Here is a 19,817-nt window from a genome sequence, read left to right as displayed (position 1 = left end):
ACCTGCCCCTCCTCTGCTCCCCTTGGGAAAGCTGTAGATTGTGGTGAGGTCACTGCTCAGCACTGTGGTCACCCCTCAGCCTTCTCTCATCCCAGCTGAACCAACCCAGTCATGTCAGCTGTTCCCCATAAATCTTGCCCTCTGGGCCTTTTCCCATCTTGGTCAACTTCCCTGGACACACTCTGGTAGTCTGATGCCCTTCTTATACTGTGGCACCCAAAATGGCACACAGTTCTCAAGGTGAGGCCACGCCAGCAAGGAGCAGAGATGAAAAATCACCTCCCTTGAGCAGCTGGCATTGCTGTGCCTGATGCACCCAGGATATGGTTAGCCCTTTTGGCTGCCCAGTTTGGTTTGCCAGTTTTCAGACTGGTATTGGCTGCTGTGCTACCACAGACTAAGCAGTGTTCAAACTACAATTGTTTTCTTGTCTAGGTGCTCTCGAGCAAAAGCAAGGCAGGAAACAAAAAATGCATCACTGAAGAGTAGTTCCTGCATCCTCAAATGCCAAGGCTAAAGCACATGAGTGTAATTTCCCTAGTGGTATCTATTTTTAATGATCATGAACCAATAGGCATAACAGGAATGAGCCAAACACACATATCTCTGCAAATGCACACAGCTACAGAAACAAATCTCATTACTAATGCTGCATTATCATGAGGAAGAGAGGAAGGCACTGGGGAAGGCCACCAGTTTGTAATGCTGAAGGTGGGAAGGGGGCTTGTATCTGCTGTCATCATGCTTCTCTCTTCAAGGCCTCTGTGCTCAACACAGCAGCACCCATCCTAGCTGCCACCTTTTGTGTTTGGCTGCTCGAATACACAGGACCTGAACACTCAGCTTTGTGCAAGCTGAGATGGGGAACTAAATATTTTCAGTCCTGTTCCCTGCACCTCCTGAGATGTCCACATCATGGGCAGCAGAGAGGAGTGTACAGCATTTTCCTTTTGAGCATCTTCTCAATGGCTGTAAGATTTTTTGTTTTCTCTTACAATTTTCTATTTTTCTTCTTGAGAAGCTGTCTATCCCCAGGTCACTGTTCTGGTTTAATCTTCCCCTGCCTGCGTTGCCAAGATAAGCTCCATTTCAGAATGGATCACCATAAATCTTATATTTTAAACATTTTCACAAATGTAGAAAAGAGTTGGACTATCTGAAACATCAGAGAGATCTTGCAATCTCTATTTTCTTTGGGATCAATTGCTTGATCTCAGCACATATTCCTCTCCTCGCTTGATCTGCTCCTCTCTGTCCATTGCGCTACAACAATCTCTTGTGTGAAGAAGTCTTGAGATGTGAAGAGAGATAACAAATATATTCCATGGTTCACTGCTGCTCTTCAAATGATTTCTACAGCTTAGATAAAGTGGTGTGATTATCCTTTCGCTGTAGCTCACCTTTTTCAAGTCCCTGATACCTGTGTTTATCCAGTTTGCAAAATGGCTGAAGTATATGGCAAGGAAAAATATAGGGTTGTCAGTGGCTTAATTAATGCGGGGTAAAACATGGAGCAATGGAATGGAGAGATGGAATCTTGGAATAAGGAGGTAATATTTGAAATCTCTTAATGTAAAACAGAGGTTTTGTTTTTTTAATGTAAAACAGAGACAGCAAATTTGAGTTTTTATTGATCTTTCTCTATAAAACCAGCCTGTTTAATTTCTCAATTCACAAAATTTAAATGTAAATTGGGAAGACTGCTGTTTGAAAGTTCAAAGTGCTTTCCTATAAAAGTGGCTAAAAATTCTGCTCACTGGTATATTCATTCAGCTGTTCAGTACTGAGTAAGTGTGGATGCACACACTAGTGCAGCCTCTGAGTTTCAAGGGCCTTGACAGCTTAAGGAGAGCTACTGAAAAATTGGCCCAGACTGCTACTAAACAGAAATTCTTGCTGGGTGGACCTTTTAAAAAGTCTTTAGGTGCTATAAATAAAAAAATCTTTCACCAGCTGAACACTGATTTGCTTTTAGCAAAATCTTAGTTCAGCACAGTGATATTTCGTATGCAGAAAATGACAGAGTTGGAAAGTTTCATCAGCTGTACCTTGGCAGGATTTTCAGTATTTTCCACCTACTTTTTAGACCAGAAATGCTCCATCCTGTGTGACCTTTTGCTGTGATTAACAATCAAAAGTTAACTGGTAATGTGAAATGAAAAGACAAAATGATAGTTGACAGTTGTTAGAGCCTGAGACATGGGTTAAAAAAGGGTGTGATGGGTAATACTCAAACAGCAGCTTTTGTGTTGGTGTAGCAGAAGAAAGTGAAATCCATGTGTGACACCTTGCAGGAGCCACACAGAGAGGTAATTCACAGCCTGAGCTCTGTGGACTGCCTGCAAGCTTTGGAGCCAGAGCTGACCTGAAGCTCAAGGCTGACACAGCTGCTGCAGTGGCTGAGCGAGCTCCAGCTTGACCTCAGGTGTCAAAAGCACTGAGAGCAGCACTGAGAAATGCACCACAGCTCTTTTAGTACCATGCCTGTCAATATGGTCAGGCCTAGTGGACTGATCTCACAAGAATGTCTGTGGGATGGACCCCCCGAAGCAGCTCTCAGTGCTGCAAGTAGAAGTCAAGAACCTCTTCAGGTGCAGTTTGAGGCTTGGGCCACCCTGAGAACCAAGCAAGGAAATGTACAGACATGGGACTTGCATGTTGGTTTGTGTGGCCTAAACATCATGTGAAGGTCCAGTGTACAAGCTGCAGTTCTCCCACTGCTTCCTTTAATTTCCTTGATCACATCCTCTGAGCTTCTCACTGGATGTCCTGAACATAGTTTTTCTAAAGAATGTTTATTTTGTCTCTCCAGTCATGCTACTAAAATTTATAAGTTTTTGTCAATAAAATGTATTTAATTTTCCCATGACCCCCAAATAAGCTGGTTCCACTTTAGGCATTTACTTTGGTTGTCACAGGATGTCTTATATTGAGGTAACCTCTATGTGTCTCCAGTTTCAGATTCAAGTAGAACCTGGGTACTCAAGGTTCTCCCAGACTTCCTTTCTTTCAGGCTAATAAACCCCAGCTCCCTCAGCTGCTCCTCACAGGAGCTCTAGACACTTCACCAGCTTTGTTGCTCAATGAATATTGTTCTTGTCTGGCACCCTTTCTCTTTTGGGAGCTTGCAGGATCACAGAGCATCTCCCCTGTGAATTCAGCAAGCAGTTTCCCTGGCATCCCTGTTACAAAGTGTGGAACTACCACCTCTTACTCCTAGCACAGTAGAGACTTCACTTTTGCAAGTCAGAAACAGCACAATATTTGCTTTGAGAACTGTGCTGCCAGTCTTCTAACTGGGATTGCAGAGACTTGAGAGTGTGAAACCATATATGATAAAACACTAAGCCTGACAGCACCCTGCACTTCTGCTACTTGTAATGGGAAAGGATCCTCCCCATTTGCTTACTCAAAAATTTTCCCTGTGCAAAAAAATAAAAAAGCATTTTATCTGTATGCGTTGGAAGTGGTTCACACATATTATATCACTTCTGTCATGTAGTGATTGGATCTATGGCTGAATCTATGAACAAATATTGAGATATAATGAACAACGTAACATGGAAAATACACTTGAGCCATTAAATAAGATTGAGAACTGGATCTCACAGTGCAAGTCTGTGTTCTGTGTTTACCTAGAGCAAACAAGCAGGAAAGGGAGAGCATTCATATGGAATGTGGATGAAAATAATTCAACAAGGGTTACTGTAAATACTGTAGAAAATCTTTGGTGAAAGTGGATTAAATTCCTATTACAGAAAGATCCTAAGTGCTGCAACACTAAGACATGAAATAAAGAAGCAATGAAATGAGAAGCAATAAAATAGTTTGGCTTAATAACATTGAGTATATGTTAAGGAAAGAAGTATGTCTGTATTTTGTACCACAAGTAGCTTCAACAGCTTTTAGGTGAGATACAGAAGCTATTTCCAGTCTTCTTTCAGGGGTGGCAAAAATTCTTTGCAAATTAAACTGTGCAGGTTTTTTCAAGCAGAAAACCACATATTTTTCAAGAATAGGTTATTTTTCAAGAATAGGTAGACATCTGTTTGTTTCGAGGTTCCACAAAGCCAGTATACTGTTTCTTAAACATTTCAAAAAATTTCCTTTACTATTGCACATGTATAAAGATTTCTATATATTTAATATTTCCAAATATCCATGGGGAAATCTAATAATAATATCTGTTTTATTCTTCATAGCTGAACAAAAGTTGCATAAAATCCCTACTGAGTACAAAAAAATTCCTCTAGGTGTTTTTTGCTGTTATTGTTCTGGGCTTTGGAGAGTTTTTTTGGTGGGTTTGGTTGTGGGTTTGTTGTTTTGTTTTGGTTGGTTGATATATTTTTTGGTTTTTTTTTTTTGAAACCATTAAGGTCATTACAGTACCTTAACACTTAACACATGTCACTAAGTACATGCATGTTCACAAAGGAACTGGCTTACAATCTAATATGTGGGGTTGGCTGGGAAATATTAGAATTAACTAGAATTACCAGATTCCTTCTTTGAAGACTTACAAATGCTGATTGCTGCATAGGATTGGAGATATTCTTTATTTTTAAGAGAAAATAAGCTTAATTATGGAGAGATTCCAGCTGCATTTTGCTAGTGGTGTTTTTTGTGTATCAGCTCCCTGTTATGGCCAACAAACTGTGAAAATCCATCTAACTGACATATTAGGAGATGCAGAATACTTCCAAAGGACATGCAACTGCTACTTAGTGAGATGCATGCCCTGCATCCCAGGCCACTGGTGTAAGTCAGCCATGGTGACCACAGCATCTGCTACGTGAGAGCAAAATGTGGCAGCAACCAAATCTTGTATGTAATTTTGTTTTCTTAATCCTGAAAATAGTGAACTCTTCTCTGCACGCTTTTTCTTCTTTGCTTATTTTCTCTTTGTTCTTCTACATGTAATTTAAAAGTGAAAACATATGACTTACAGCTTAACTCTGTCAATTTATTCAGCTGTACCTATTTAATCGATTTAAATTGGAAGGAGAATTTACCAACTTTCAAAAATAAATCCAGGACGAGTGCAGAGTACTGTTTAAATAAAGGTCTAGTTTCATTTTTGCTTCTTTAAAAAAAAAAGTGTGAGGAGAAAATTTTACTAAAAAAAAAACCAAGAATAGGGAACGTGGTGGTTCTTCACTTGGATTCTTCGTCTTCTAAGGCCACAACAAATTTAACGAGCCCTGAAACAAAACTGAGAGTTTACATTAATGGCTTCTGGCAAACTGTCAACTGATATTAACTTTATGATTCAACACAATGTCAGTTAGAAAAAGCTTCAGGATAGGGCATTTGAATGTTAGAATCCTGATTAACAGATTAAATGAATTCCACTTTATCTTTCAGCCCAGTACTGTGGACTAGGATACCTGACTTACTAATCTTCTCCGACTTTAGGGTAAGTATCACTGACTGCAGCTTGGACTCAGACCTTCATAAGACAGCTGAAGACAGCATGGCAGATAGATTAGCTGCTGTTTTCCAGCAACTATTTTGTTATTTTGGCTTTGGCTGGCCAGTTTAGATCTCATTAATGCTAATACTGGAATAGGCTCATGATACACCATCCTAATTTATGTTTCATGTGGACTGAATTTTTGTGGAAGCAGAGGTTGTTAAATATTTATATTATGTTAGCATTTAATGTCACTAAGCTCCATGGGCCTGTCTTGCTATCTCTTGTAAAAATATTTAGTTCATGCAATCCTTCTCCTAAGGTGCTGCTGCATTTTATCAACACCATATACTTTCCAGTCCTGGCCAATTACTTGCTTTATAGTATATACTCAGTCCCATCTTTGAATCTGAACATTTTAGAGTTTGCCAAAATACCAGCAAGTTTTGTTAATTCCATTGTTAAACAGGCATTGTTTCATAACTAACATTGCAAGGAGGTTTGCAGTTTTCTCAGGGATTTTTTTTTTACAACAGCCACTTGCAAATTGCAAATCCCTTAGGGTTTCAGATGCACTTAGAATTCAGATGCAAAACAGAGGCTTTCATGAAGGTGTGTGAAGAGCTGGGTGCAAAAACTGAAGGACCATTTTCACAATCAATTTTGGCTTATGCTTGGAACAGGAGCATGGAAATAATAATACATGGAAATGTATAAAATGATTCTGAGGTCAAAGCATCATTCTCAAATATCCTTTCTTTAGATAGATGAGGTTATTCCTAACAGCTTCATTTCTGTAAAGAATTACCATGGCATTGAGACAGGTACTATTGTGGTGGGACATCTGGAAGAGAAAATTCATCTTGGTTTGATTTTCAGGATGAGATTCCTCCTATCACACTAAACTGTCTCTACTTACTCAGTTAATCACTCTGAACTCTCTTTATAGACAAAAGAGAGAAACAAACATTTCAAACCAGCAGATATCTATTTTAAGTGTTTGCCTTAGAACAAGAGAAATTGTGGTCTTGAAACTCTTTATTATCTCCTTTGTCAGTAAAGGGAACTGAGGACAATTATCTCTGCTGTGGATGTGGCATCTGAGTTGTGCAAACTGAGTCACACCTGAGCACCTTCTGCTTCTTGCCCCATTGTCTATTCCCAAGGACAAATAGGTCACAGCATATTCCCTCCATTCACCTTCTGTTTCTTGATTGATCTGCTGCTAAAAACAGATGTTTGAAGATATTAAACAGATATTTCCCACTATTCAGATTTGTCTCCTGCATGTCTGCGAAATGTGATCTGCATTTTCATCACAGACAAAAACTGATTTTGCTCCTTGCTGCAAAGCTTCTCTAAAGTGTGCCTGAAATGCTGATCTTACTTATTTCTTTCCTTCTCCTCCCTTTTTAAGGAGGGTAGAACATGCTGGTGAGGCCATGATCTGTTATCAGGATGCTTACTTTATTCCTGTTAATTCTCTTGCAGATGTGTGGTTCCAGCTTATCACACAACTTGAAAGGAGTCACATTGTGCTCTTTCCACCTTTAGACCATTTTGCATTAAAACATAATTGTTATACTTCCCACCAGAAATGTGTATTTCTTGTTAGCCCCGTTCCAGTCCTGTAAAGCACTGAAATGCCTTTTAAACATTTTTGCCTATTCAGAAAATTATTGCAAAACTCTGCTTCTGCAGCACCTCCTACCTAAGAATGCCAGAGGCCCTTCACAGGCATAAACACTTGAGAGAGAAGGAAATATCGTACTCGAAAGATAGGCAATGCAGGAAAATGCTTTATGAATTGGCAGAGCTCACATAGCAGCACCATCATGGTTTATATCTACATTTCACACAAGGCTCTTTTTTTTTTGTGTCCACTCCCATGTTTTAACCGCATCAGCCCGTAGGAGCACGTTCTTCTCTCTCTTCTGAGAATTGATTTATCACCATAAGTATGGTTTATTACACAGCCTCGTGCTGTAAATTTTGCTGCTCTAATGGCTGATAGAAGTCTGGCACTGCAGTGAGTTCCTGCTCATTTACTCCCTGGATATCGGGTACACTGCTGATGTGAGAATGAGCTTCCTGGGAAGTCTCTCTTAATAGAGAAATGTGAGAATCAAAGAATTCAATTCTGCTGGGATTTTTCCCATTAATCAGGGTTCTGACTACTTTCACCATTTGAAAAACCCTTTGTTTCCTTCATCTTCATTTTTATTGCATCCCAAGATTTACAAAGATTTTTTCTTTTAAAATATAATAACAGAAAGCAAAGAATCAAGCAATAACTGTGAACTACTGCCTGTGTAGAACAGTTTCTTCACACAGTGACACAGAGCCAGTCTGCTTTAAAAATGTGTACAGCTTTGTGTCTGCTAAATATAAATTGTCCTAATACAGGCAATAATCAACACTGAGTACATCTGTGAGGGGAGAAAGAGGGCAGGGGAGACAAGGGTTCCCACATATCTTTTGAGATGATTGCTGTAGTCTCATGAATTTATTTAGAGGCTTGGAAGGGGTATTTAATTCACTGCAGGAATTGCTTGCCAGTGCAAGACTTAATTCATAAGCAGCTTGGTATTGTAGAGTACTTTACAGTTCTTATGTTGAAGGTGCCCCTGTACTGCAAAATACTTTCAGTGTGGAGAAGTGACACGGTAATAGGAAGGATGATTCTTGGAGGGTGTGTGAATGGAAATCATAAATATAAACTGCAACCCATCTAACCATGCCTGAGCTAGCTGAAATTAGGCTGCTTTGGGTAAGGCTGTCCCATGACTGTCCCAGACTGAAAGCTGAGTGAACACAAAGGAAAATGGCAATGGCTTTTCTTTCTCTGCTATTTGAAAGGACAGCTCTGTAAAAACACAGTGAGTCAAAGTTCATCTCCAGGGAAGCTGAGGTAAAACTGTTCAGATCTAGACAGTATTTCTTCCATTAAGTCTATATTACAGGGTACTACTTCAGACCGTACTTCAGAATGCTTCTTCTGTGTTCAGAGCTCTCTTTGGGCTTTGGGAACAGCCCCCATTACCTTTCTCCCTCAGCAGCTGCTTTCTCTGGGAACAATGAAACTGGCCATGGCCTCTGTGGGTGCATGGGAGGCAGGCCCATTCCCATCATATCTGGGAAGGGACTTGAGAAATAATCCTGAAAGACACAATACACTGTATGTCATAATTCAGAAGGAAAATGTGTGGTTCTTCACCTTGCATGCAGAGTCCTGTGTAGCCACATAATGTCCATGGTCAGAGGGAAACATTTGCAGTTTTTTACTATAGTAAAGGTGGATCCTCTGGTAGCCAGTCTTTTCATAAGAGAAGGGGGCTCCCTCTCCATCTGGAGATCTTTTACAGGTAGTGAGTCTCCTGGAGGAGATTTTTTTTGCTGAACACTTCTTTAAAATAACCTTCTTTTCTCTCCTTATTTTCAGCTGAGCTCACTGTCTTTCCCTTTGGTCCTGCCTCAGCCCATATGTACTGAACATATTGCTCACATTAGGTTGCCCTGTAAAATAAAGGAGTGGGAGAGTGTTGAGACTGAGTTGAGAAATGGTGAAGAGAAAGAATTTAATGAGGGAGGCTTACAAGTAGAAGGTGGCAGCCTTGTGAAGGGTTAAAGTCTTTCTGGGGCAGAAGTGTTTGAGAGTGTTTTTCTCAGCATAAGGGCTGCATGCATCTTTCCACTGGAATCCCTGGAGCCCCATTGCCTATGGACAGTAACAGCAACATTTACCTGGTTGTGAGCAAGCTTCGTTCTCCACACAACATCTTTGCATTTTTGATCTGCATCTCATCAGTTTTGGGGTTTTGTTATAAGGCAAACCTTGTATATGAAATAACAACTTTCAGAAATCTAACCCACCCATTACTTCTAAAGAAAAAAAAAAAAACCAAAACCAGTGAATTTGGTTCATATTAAATATAGATTGGTACAGGATTTAGTATGGATTTATGATACCAAATTTATCCTTATTTCATGAACCATCAGGTCAAGAAATGAAAAAAAGAACAACCACAATGGAGATTACATCTTGAAGTGACAGTCGGGAAATTACAGGGACTCATTCCCAATATTCTAATTTATTATTAGAATATTGAGAATGAATAGAATAATTATTAGAATTATTCTAAATTATTATTAGCCTCATTACCTGATGTTGACTATCATATGTAGGCATTTCAGTAATTTATTTCATTTTCTGTATTAGTTTAATCATGCTTGTCTAGCACCACCCTGCTGGAAATGTGCAAACTTCCCAATGTTCAGAGCTTCTACATAAAATGGTATGTGTAGCATGCAAATTATAAATATGAAGAACAAAAGTCAACAAAGGTGTTTGCAATTCTTCCCATTTTTGGTGTTCCACCCAAACGTTTGTTTCTCCTTTCCCCAGGACCATATTACGTGTTCATATATACATGTGTATGTTGTCTGTGCCCTGCCCAATACCACTGACAGTTGCTAACTCTTGACAATTTGAGGGCAGACAAAGGAGCATCTGTTGTATGTTGTGGCTTTTTTTTTTTTTTTTTTTTTTTTTTTTTTTTTTTTTTTTTTATGCCTGCTGATAATGTTGATACAAATACTTTGATCCTTTGATCTTTAAGCAGTTTGACTTCATGCAAGAGATTCTGACCATGTGGATGTCTAAGTAATTTCCATCAGCTCATAAATCTAAATAATTTTCAAACTCTCCTACTGGTTTTATGACCTTCTAAATTATACAGTCTAAAGTATTTTTCAACTCTTCCACGTTTCTGGCTATGTCTTTGGAGACGGTGAAAGCTGAGCCTGTAGTGTCCTGTTTCTGTGGCAGGAAGGGCACACACAGCATTTGTAGGCCTGGGCAGATAAAGATGGTTTTCACCTGCTTTGTTCTTGTGCAGATGTTTGTCATGCTTAGCACCATTCTCCTTTTATGCCTTTTATTAAAAACCTCCTCCTCATACAGCATAAATTCTGTAGCCTACTTGAGCTTTCATTGATGTTGCAAAGGTCTTCCCAGGGCAAATATGAATAAAGGATCAATACTTGAATATTTTTTTTTCTGTAATACTTCCTGTGGTTTAGGAGAGGCTTATTGTTACCACTGGAATGTAATAAAATCCTCTTTTGAACATTTTTGATGAAGGGGGAACTCTTTCCATGCCTGAGTCTGTGCAGTACCCTCCCAGGCATCAGATCCTGCTCAGTCTTACTCAAACTGCTCTTGACATTTAAAAAATGCTCTGGATTAAGGACTCCCTCACATCTAAGACCAGCACCTTTCAGACACAACTTTGGGCTTCCTTGCTCTGATAAAATTGCTGTATGAAAAAATGTTTCTTCCAGACTTATCAGATTTCTGAGAATTTGTGATTTGTAGAAGAAATTCCACTATGTCAGAAATGTCCGGATTGAACAGAGGAGGAAGGAGTGGAGGAGGACCTCCACACTCACATCTCCTCCACTTCAGAGTTCCATGTTAGACACTGACTACTGATCTCATTCAGACCAAATGTGAGTTTTGGCCAGATTTTCTCTGTAGAATGGCTCCAAGTAGGGATATTTCGTTGCACTGAATATCAGCAGGTTGAAATTGCTGAGGCATCTGTCAGAGAGCAGTAACTATCACTGCTTTCCTCTTACCCCAAATCCTGCGTGGCCAGCAATGGCACTTTGCAGCTGGAAGGAAACAAAGAGCCATTACTTTCAGTGCACGCTCCTGATCAGGTTATATATTGATAGTTTGTGCTAGGAAGAAGGGTTTATGAGTGCCTCTGGCAACTGGTGGTTTGAGCTGTGCACCTATAAATTCCACGCTGGCAATATCAAACAAAAATTGTTCTCTGGCTATAGCCTGGGGTAAAAGAGAGTGGGAAAAGGCAAGCTGCACCACTAATCCATAACCACAGAAATTACCTCCATTCCAAAACAAACACTACATAATTTTTTTAAAGCCGATCAACACAATATATATAAGAAAATGTCAGTAGCGTAATTCAAACCAACCTTGGAAACTGTGATATGTTGTGTTAGGTCTTTTATACAGCTCTGTATCAGAGTAAACTAAGAACAAATGTGGACAGACATTTTTGAAGCTCATTCTGCCTAATGAATATTATCACCAAACCATTCTACTTTGATGACAATACTAGTTGAATTATTACCAGACAACACCTATGCCCCGGTGCAGATATACTAATTGTAAATAATTTTTTTCTCATTTAAAATGTCATAAACATTTGTGAATCTCAATACAATTATTCTGTTGCTCACAATGCTACAGCTGAGAGAAGGCTCTAATGTTAGAGGTTTGGCAGCAGTTGCGTTTGAAAAGTGATAAACCCATTATGTGTTGGAATATATCCCCCCATCTGTTGACAAAGTAAAATTATAAAAAACATTGGACTGAAATCAAATGTTTTTAATAACCAGTTTTCTTTCCCCCAACAATAAAATAAACACAATCTAACAAATAAAATGTGCATCAGTTTATGCAAGACAATTTTTAGAGTTTCATGGGAGATTTTGAAATTTTCTCTGTGGAGTTTCTCAGGTATTTCAGGCAGGTGTTTGTGCTATCTGTAAGGCCCACTTGCTATAATGAATTTCATTTTGTGGGAACCTACTTAACTCACCCTGCTTAGTTAAATTATTTAGCAAATTAATTCTACTTTCTCTCTAACTTTTTGCTGCATCTGTGCTCCATAGCTAAGGAACAGAAATTGGAAGACTGTAAGGGCTGTGTGACTCATTAGCCAATGGAGCTCAAAAGGCAGTTACAAAATACAGACAATAGATGGTATTTCCAGACTTCTCATTAGAGCATGATGCTATATTTTAATTTTTGTTCTTTGATAAGCATCCTGTCCCTAGATCAGAGACCTGTTGGAACATGCTGAGGCTTCTCTCCTTTCCACTTTTCCCTTCCTCTGCCCAGATCATAGGTCTGGCTTCAAATCTCTGCTGTGGGCACTGAACTCCCCAATGTGTTAAGACCTTCACTTAGTTTTGAATTACTACAAATTACACAAGTTAAGGACACATCTCTGGGTCCAAACATGGCCCTCAAGCACCAGGCATTTTTCTGACTATTACTGGTATCTAGGAGCCACTTCTTCACCTGATCTCCAGGCTTTATTCTTGCTTGGTCGCCTTTTACAGGATTACAGTACCTTCAACGGGATTTTGGTGAATTTAGCACATATTCTGTAGCCCTGATCTTGTGGTTTGAATTTGCATTTGAATTTCCCATGTAAGGGATTCTTTGTTGCAGGTGTACGGAATCACCTTTGATACAAATCAGGATACAGTAAAATGAAAATCCATTTATTCATTGATAACATACAAACAGAAATCACAGTTACAGGCACTTAAGACCACAGGAGACAGAAAATCATGCTGAAACTACCCTCACCAAGATCCAACCAGAAAACCCCTCTCCCTGTATTTACCTGACTTGAAGTAGATGTTTCCTGGATCTATTACTTTGTGCACAACCAGTGCCTCAGGTTGTGTTCCCCAGGGACAACCCATTCTCAGCAGAACATGCCAGGTTTTGTAGCTCCTCCCACTCCTGAGGTCCTTTGTATTCCTCTTACCCCATTTCTACACATTATCCCCTTCAACATTATTCTGGGGACAGCTGTAACACAGCTCTGAGAGGAGATGGTTGGCCAGTATGACTAAGCTTTAATACATCCAAAGAACTCATGTAATCAAGAATGAAGACAGTGGGGGGAAAAAAGGGAGAGAAGGTATCTCGTTCTACTTCCTGATTCACTTCACCTGACAGGTGGGAGAAGAAGCTGTACCTGCAGGGCAGGGAGAGACCGAGTTTGTCAGGATCAAACGGAAAGGAGGCACTGGGTGAACAACAGTGGTTTATAATGCACTGCCTTCTATAGATATGAGGTATTTCCTTCTGAGCCAGTCACCCCAGGCTGTATTTGCTACAGGTGGAGAGAAATAAGTATTACCACAGAGAGATTTCTCTCATTAGGCATCTTATAAGTCAGGTGTCTCAATAGTTCAAATGGCTCCCTCTCCACAAGTGTCCGTTTACATATTTCCATTTGCAGTAAAGGTACTTTTTGGTGGCCTGTACAGATTTGGATAACTGATCTTGGACAACTGAAGCATTGGGTGAAAAATATTTTAATGGATTTAGTGGGTGTCTTTCCATGCAGAGGAGGTCTCAGCCTATGGACTTGAAACTCACCACCTATGTTGGTAAGCAGCTCAAAGACGCAAACTCACCTCAACAAGAATCAGTTCATTTGGGGACACACTAGACAGGAATCAGCAAGCTTTGAGTTTCAGTCTTCAGGAGATGTTTTTACAAGATTATACACTTCAAATGCTAATCATATGATTTCATTCAAGGGGGTCACACCAAACTTTTATTAGAAATTCAGAGTTCAGCCTAGTCGTCTTCTTTGCTGGAAGACACAGAGAAAACTATGATAAATTAAGTGTCAAGTGTGATATACAGATAAATGTTGCCATGAAGTGTGTTCCTCTGGAATTTAACCAGGCTTATAAGCCAGTGTAACACTGTAAACTAGATTTAGCAGTAGAAGAGTCATTTCAAAATGTCTCTCTTTTGTATCTAAATACCTGTCAATCTTCTTTTGCATAAGATCTGTGTGATGACAATTTTTTGAAACATATGAAACAAGTCTAAATTTTCAAGAAACATTTTCTTACAACTATCATGTCAGCAAGTGTAATTTTCTACCATAAATAGCACTGAGCTTGAGTGTCTTGTGTAATAAGTGTCATGAGTCCTTCGAATTCTCAGTTACACATTGATTTTAGTGTAGTGGATAGATAAGGAAAAGTGAACTTGTTTGTGAAATCATGGAATGCATCTGGTCTTTCCTTAATTCAGATATGGGCTTTCTGAGAAGCAGTTAGCCTAACATTACCAAGTGTCACTTTCCACTTATCAGCTGGAACCAGAACGAAGCTGGGCTCTCCAGATCCACTTCATGGTTACAGTGACTGGTTTCTGAAGATAAAGAGTTCAGTCCGGTGAGTCACTCAGGCTGTTATGACAGCTGAATTCTTATTTTCTTCCCTGATTTCACAGCAGTCTCCCTAGATAAGGCTTTGAAAGACAGAGCTAATAGGGTGCTTGTCAGCAACATGACTTTACTTGTTAGGAAGCTGGGGGCACTTGTGTTACTCAGATGATGGTGGTGCTGCTCCCCATTTCTTTCATCTGGATATTCCCTCTTCAGGGAACAGAATGTTGAACAGCAGGGATTTCTATGATTTCTTCAGGCCAACTTGATGTCTTTCCTTTGAGAAGAGGACAATACAGTGCTTTTATCAAAGCCTTGGAGAGCCATGCCAAGGGATGAGTTGTCCATTCTTATTATCCCATGAGAAAATAGGAGTGTTTAAGCATCTTGCTGTGTGCTTGCTGTTCTCCATCTCATGTGACCCAGTTGCTGCTCAGCTCATGCCCTGTTACCACATCTATCATTACCAGGAAAAGTCTTTCGAAAATCAGAGCTATGTAAACTATCCACCAGCTGTCTGACAATCTTAGTTTGCTCGACCTAAGAGTTTGCTCCTCTTAATTGCCCATCACCCTGAAAATAATTTTAAAAATCCTAAAAAAAGCTTCACGAAAATCCTGCAGTATTTGATAGTATCTGTAAGATTGCACAGGGTTTTTCTAGGCAGCTGCCAGCCATGAAGGTAGATTTACTGATCTGACAACTTTTGAGTGAACTTGGCTAACAAAAGTGGCTTATATTTGTGCCACATAAACTTACCTGTTTAATAAGAATTTTTATACAAAGCACATCTTTGCAGCTGTGGGTGTATGCCTAACAAAAATAGAGGCCATCAACTGAAGTATTTTTAATTTTTAATTAGTATTTTTAATAAAATGTGGCTTGCCAGATCTAGACAACTTACTCAAATAGAAAAATAATTTTAAGTGGTTTTATTTTTGCTTCTGAAGTTTGGGTTACACCTATTAGGTAAAATTAGATATAGTCTCTCTAGTAACAGCTACTTTGAACAATAATAGGATGTAGCATAGCTTATTTGCTTCTGTTTTGCTGAATTATACAATAGATATATTATAAAAATAAGATTGCACAAAATGTGCAAATAGAAGGAAAGGTGGAATTTCAAATAAGCTTGAGGTTAAAAGTGTTTCACCAAAAACGTGGTTTTGAGCTAAAATTGGCTGTTGTCATTGGTTGAATACTGGTGGGGAATACAGAACAGTGAGGATCCTGTGTTTGATATACTTGGCACATTTAGATGTGCATTTAGATTGCACATACCCAACTTAGACCTAAGTGTTTGAAGAATCCTCAGTAGTACACAAATGGATATATGGTAGATGGTAAAAAATAATTGCTAATGAAACCTGGGGTTTTTTTCTGTTATTGTTCTAAACCTTATTTAGCTGTTGTCTGTACATAAAGAGATCATATTTGTACAAAATGCCCCTTAAGTTCCAGAGTCTTCTTGGAAATGGCTTGACATGTAAAACTTACTTTTTTTTTACAATGTTTCCCCATGTTTAGAGATCTACTTTATTACAGAAAATAACACTTATTACACTTTTTACCACATTTTGTTGAACTCATTATTTAAGATGGTATGAGATGCATTTCAAAATCCAAATTTTTCATAAAACCTCCTCTGTCCAATTGTCAAAAGGCATTGAGATCAATATTTGACTGAAAAATTTAAGGTGAAGTATTCTAAAGTTCACTGAAAAGTGTTAGACAAGAGTGACCACAATGCCTCCTAAACCAGTCTTGCAAACGAGTTATTCTACTCTAAATGAGGCTGCAAAAGGATTGTATGCATTTTCAAATTATTGTCTGATGCCAACTATGTGTCACTCTGGACAAGCCCAGAACATATGCAAAAGATCTGCAGTCAGTATACATCATCATTGGCACTTAGGATACTTATTAAACCAGAAAATATATTCTGCTTTTTGGAAAAAAAAAATCTTCTGTCTAAAATGTTGCTGTATATTCATCTGTTGAGACATATATATGATTGCCTTTTATATCTTTGTGGTTTTCTCCCCAATAATATATTTTTCAGTCAACCGCTATGTACATTCCTGTGAGTCCTATTAAAGAGCTAGGCTAGCTACCTGCCTGTAAATCCATGAAAGGTGTTTGGTATCATTTACTGCAATGCGTGGCTGAAATGCCAGCCTGTACCAGAACACACATAACTACCTTAGTCCAGCAAGGTCCAGCTGCAAGTGAAGGTTTAGGTGGACTGTAGGTGTTGTCCCTCTCCTGCTCCTGTCAGGTCCAGGAAGTGTCCAATGCAAAAGGAACACACTTTTTAATAAGAAATGTCCTCATCATAAGCTCAAAATTGCTGTTTTCTTCCTGCCTTGAGTGAGAACATGGCTCTCTCAGAGGAGGGGTTTGAAGCCCAGGCTCCTCTTCCCCTACTTTCTCATGCTATTGGCTTGACACATATGGGATTATTGACCAGATAAAACTGAAGGAAGGAGCAGAGATGGTGTCAGTAATAGTGTGATTTAACTTGGGACCCTTTTGCCTCAGTGCCTGTGGACAAGGGCCATTGGTGCCACACCTAGGCAGGGAGCAGCTGGTGCCTCTCACCCATCAGCAGCAGAATGGGTGTGATGGCTTCAGACAGCAACCCCAGCCAGCCCAGGCAGGATCACCCCCGTGTGGCCTCCAGCCTCCCCTGCAGCCCGGGAGAGCACAGGGGTGAGCGAGCAGCTCCCGCGGCCCGGCGGCACTGCCGCTGCCGGCGATCCGCAGTGTGCTCCCACCTGGAACCTGGGCTGTGGAGAGTGAGACAGCTGGGGCAATCCTCCTCGTTCCGACCTGGAAACTCAGCACGTTTGGGAGGCAAACCGGAAATCAGTCCTTGTGGCATATTTGTCACTGTTTTCAGGAATTCCAGCCCATCTGATATAAAAGCCAGTTTCATTAATCAGTCAGGCTAACTCGCATCCATTGAGAAATTATGCACACCAGAGAAGGACATAAGTGGTTCAACTCCAGGATAAACTGAGCCCATTCTGCCCACTGGTTGGTGGCATTTTGGTCCTCTGAAATGAGCTGAGGACTCTTGGCAGAATTTCCTCTAGCTTGGGATGTTACACAAGGCAAATAAATTACCTGAGGGACTTTAAAGGTGGAACTATATTATTATAGAAGTTCCCAATGAAAATACTATATGTGTCATTTATCCCTCCATGAAAAATATAAATTAAATAATGGAGACTATTTAACTTCTGTGTTCTTGAGGTTAAATTTTCAGCTAATGTAAAATGTCTCAAGGCAGTGTATTCTGTAATTTACCTCAAAGATTTTAAAGGCTATGGATGGGATATCTTTTGAGTTATTGATTTTTTTAATAAAACCCCAAACTGATTAAAACTATAAAATTCTGGTCAACATAGTGAAAGGAAAAAATAATCAAATTATGACAGTCTTCACTGTGACATTATCCTATGGAAAACAGTAATTTACAAGTAAACTATGGATCAGTTAAAATAATGAGATTAGTTACCATCACAATAATTTGTGAAAGATAGACTTGAGAGTTTTGATGAGTTTCCAAAAGTGTAAAAGGAATAACAATGATTTCATAAAAGACATCCAACTAATATTGAGTGCTCTTTTGATGAAGAATTAAGGGTCACTTCTATGTCAGTATCTCAAAATGTAGTTATTTGCAGTTTCCAAAACGTGGTTGTTCACCATGGACAGACCCATAAACCAAGTCAGCTGTTTGGCAGATTTTCATCTATGTAAATCCTTACGTAAACTAATTATATGGCCACAGCTTATAAACTTTATAAGAAAGCAATCACCAGACTTGTTTTTCTTATCAGTTTCAGATATCTAAACTTAACTGTAGATGTTGCAAAATTAATCACTAGGCTAGGGAGTCTATAAACTGTATTCCATAGACATATAAATGTCCACTACTTTTTTCCTGCTTTAAATACCAGCTTTAGTCCATGCATTTTCAGAGTTTGCAAGTAACACTCACACACACCCCAAAGCCTAAATAAAACCAGTCCACAGTAAAGCCCTTGAAAATTGTAAGCGTAAACTCCAGCTTTAAGGATCCAAATGAAATATTCATATGTACTAAACATGTCGTATCAGGAGGTGGTTCTCTTGCTGTTGTCATAAGTCAGCCCTTCTCTCCTTGTGTCTGCTTCAAGTGCTTTTATCCCTGGGAGCACGAGGCTTGCTTCATCCTGCTTGCTTGTCAGCAGGGTTGATGCTCTGCATTATAAAAAGCATTCTCCACAACTGCTGCTCACAGGCAGCACTTTTAGCTCTACACACACAACCTGCAAGGTTCTCTATCAACATAATCATTATTTATCCAAAGCTTTTCCAATAAATTGAGCCTAACTAGTCTTTCCTTGGGGTAAATATGCAGAAGCCTCTCTTTTATTACTGCTCATGTAGATAAAGCAGCATTCTCCTCAACAGTGGTAGGATCTGGAAGAGGATCTGGCAGCTGTTGCATCATTTCTCCTGGAAGGCAATGACTCGTGGTCCAGTGCTTAGCCAAGGATGAACTGGCAGAGAGGCAGCCAATAACTGTGCGTTATTTACATTGTAGGCATATTTTAGTTGCACAGTTGTATCCTTAAAGCTGCATCTCCCTTAGCTGAGAGACTCGTTGCATTTAACTGGTTTGGCCAAAGCTGCTTCATGTTCCACAAGCAGCTCTCAGAGACTCCCTGGGATCAGTAGCTCTAATTTCTAGAGAGAAAAAAGGCAAGACTTACTGTGTGACAGAAATGGGCAGTTGAAGCTTTGGAAAAGACTTGTGACATAAACTGGAGGTCTGTGTTTATTGTCTGTTTAGTATAAGAGGCCTGAAATAGATGGGTGTACACTAATGTAATTAACACAAATCAACAAATGAAACAAAGGAATTTAAATATCTTGGCACTATTATTATTATTATTAGTAGCATCATTAAATTATTATTATTATTGGCTTTTTTTATGAGTCTGACATGTTTGGGTACCCCTACCTATGAATGCTATACAGTGAGAGTGTTTTTTTTATCCTTGTAACCCATGACAAATTTCTCGTGCAAAGGTTTGCAGGGGCACAAAAGCTTCTAATTTGTGACCAGACTGTATTTAACACCATGCTGAGAAACTTAATGAAAGCAACAGTATTAGTTAAAATAATAGCAAGATCCATTTTTTGTTTAATTGCAATGGTGCATTTTAAAATCAATTTGTTTAATAAAATACAAAATTAGGGGTCACACTTTTATAATGGTGGAATAGAGGTTGTGAAATATATGTATATGTATATATAACTGTTTCACAGGACACTATTAACATTCCAATCCTCTCCTCTCCCCATATCTCCTACAGCTTCAAAAC

The sequence above is a fragment of the Prinia subflava genome, chromosome 3, assembly GCF_021018805.1.
Source record: "Prinia subflava isolate CZ2003 ecotype Zambia chromosome 3, Cam_Psub_1.2, whole genome shotgun sequence".
NCBI lineage: Eukaryota > Metazoa > Chordata > Aves > Passeriformes > Cisticolidae > Prinia > Prinia subflava.
This window is presented reverse-complemented; position numbering follows the sequence as displayed.